Genomic DNA, 2910 nt, shown 5'->3' with positions numbered 1-2910 from the left:
CTTTAGTGTGTAGACCCTACGGGTTCGGAAATCATGCAGACATGACCAAGACAGCTCTCCGGCCAATAACCAACAGCGGGATATGGATACCCATGTTGGCTCCCACATGTTCCATGATGATATCATCGGATGAACCTCGATGTCGGGGATTCAAGTAATCCCGTATACAATTCCCTTTGTCAATCGGTACGTTACTTGCCCGAGATTCGATTGTCGGTATCCCAATACCTCGTTCAATCTCGTTACCGGCAAGTCACTTTACTCGTTCAGTAATGCATGATCCCGTGACTAACTACTTAGTCACATTGAGCTCATTATGATGATACATTACCGAGTGGGCCCAGAGATACCTCTCCGTCATACGGAGTGACAAATCCCAGTCTCGATTCGTGCCAACCCAACAGACACTTTCGGAGATGCCTGTAGTGTACCTTTATAGCCACCCAGTTACGTTCTGACGTTTGGCACACCCAAAGCATTCCTACGGTATCCAGGAGTTGCACAATCTCATGGTCTAAAGAAATGATACTTGACATATAGAAAAGCTTTAGCAAACGAACTACATGATCTTGTGCTACGCTTAGGATTGGGTCTTGTCCATCACATCATTCTCCTAATGATGTGATCCCGTTATCAATGACATCTAATGTCCATGGTCAGGAAACCATGACCATCTATTGATCAACGAGCTAGTCAACTAGAGGCTCACTAGGGACATGTTGTGGTCTATGTATTCACACATGTATTACGGTTTCCGATCAATACAATTATAGCATGAACAATAGACAATTATCATGAACATGGAAATATAATAATAACCATTTTATTATTGCCTCTAGGGCATATTTCCAACAGTCTCCCACTTGGACTAGAGTCAATAATCTAGTTACATTGTGATGAATCGAACACCCATAGAGTTCTGGTGTTGATCATGTTTTGCTCGTGGAAGAGGTTTAGTCAACGGATGTGCGACATTCAGATCCATATGTACTTTACAAATATCTATGTCTCCATCTTGAACATTTTCACGAATGGAGTTGAAGCGACGCTTGATATGCCTGGTCTTCTTATGAAACCTGGGCTCCTTGGCAAGGGCAATAGCACCAGTGTTGTCACAAAAGGGAGTCATCAGGCCCGACGCATTGGGAATAACTCCTAGGTCGGTAATGAACTCCTTCATCCATATTGCTTCATGTGCTGCCTCCGAGGCTGCCATGTACTCCGCTTCACATGTAGATCCCGCCATGACGCTTTGCTTGCAACTGCACCAGCTTACTGCCCCACCATTCAAAATATACACGTATCCGGTTTGTGACTTGGAGTCATCCAGATCTGTGTCGAAGCTAGCATCCACGTAACCCTTTACGACGAGCTCTTCGTCACCTCCATAAACGAGAAACATATCCTTAGTCCTTTTCAGGTACTTCAGGATATTCTTGACCGCTGTCCAGTGTTCCATGTCGGGATTACTTTCGTATCTCCCTACCAAACTTACGGCAAGGTTTACATCAGGTCTGGTACACAGCATGGCATACATAATAGACCCTATGGCCAAGGCATAGGGGATGACACTCATCTTTTCTCTATCTTCTATCGTGGTCGGGCTTTGAGCCGTGCTCAATCTCACACCTTGCAAAACAGGCAAGAACCCCTTCTTGGACTGATCCATATTGAACTTCTTCAATATCTTATCAAGGTATGTGCTTTGTGAAAGACCTATCAGGCGTCTCGATCTATCTCTACAGATCTTGATGCCTAATATGTAAGCAGCTTCTCCAAGGTCCTTCATTGAAAAACACTTATTCAAGTAGGCCTTTATGCTTTCCAAAAGTTCTATATCATTTCCCATCAATAGTATGTCATCCACATATAATATGAGAAATGCTACAGAGCTCCCACTTACTTTCTTGCAAACGCAGGCTTCTCCATAAGTCTACATAAACCCAAATGCTTTGATCATTTCATCAAAGCCAATGTTCCAACTCCGAGATGCTTGCACCAGCCCATAGATGGAGCGCTGGAGCTTGCATACCTTGTTAGCATTCTTAGGATCGACAAAACCTTCCGGCTGCATCATATACAATTCTTCCTTAAGGAAGCCGTTAAGGAATGCCATTTTGACGTCCATTTACCATATCTCATAATCATAGAATGCGGCAATTTCTAACATGATTCGGACAGACTTCAACTTCGCTATGGGTGAGAAGGTCTCATCATAGTCAACCCCTTGAACTTGTCGATAACCCTTAGCGATAAGCCGATCTTAATAGATGATAACATTACCATCCGCGTTCGTCTTCTTCTTAAAGATCCATTTGTTTTCTATCGCTCGCCGATCAGCGGGCAAGTCTGTCAAAGTCCATACTTTGTTTTCATACATGGATCCTATCTCGGATTGCATGGCTTCAAGCCATTTGTTGGAATCTGGGCCCGCCATCGCTTCTTCATAGTTTGAAGGTTCACCATTGTCTAACAACATGATTTCCAGGACAGGGTTGCCATACCATTCTGGTGTGGAACGTGTCCTTGTGGACCTACGAAGTTCAGTAGCAACTTGATCTGAAGTACCTTTATCATCATCATTAACTTCCTCTCTAGTCGGTGCAGGCACCTGATACGTCTCCAACGTATCTATAATTTTTTATTGCTCCATGCTACTTTATCTACTGTTTTAGGCAATATTGGGCTTTATTATCCACTTTTATATTATTTTTAGGACTAACCTATTAACCGGAGGCCCAGCCCAGATTTGATGTTTTATGCCTATTTCAGTGTTTCGAGGAAAATGAATATCAGACGGAGTCAAAGCGGAACGAAATCAAATGGAGAAGTTATTTTTCGAAGGAAAGCAACCTGATAGACTTGGAGTGCACGTCAGGGCAGTCCCGGGCTGCCCACAAGGGTGGGGGC

The sequence above is a fragment of the Triticum dicoccoides genome, chromosome 5B (assembly GCF_002162155.2).
Source record: "Triticum dicoccoides isolate Atlit2015 ecotype Zavitan chromosome 5B, WEW_v2.0, whole genome shotgun sequence".
Lineage (NCBI taxonomy): Eukaryota > Viridiplantae > Streptophyta > Magnoliopsida > Poales > Poaceae > Triticum > Triticum dicoccoides.
Note: the sequence above shows the minus strand (reverse complement) of the source record.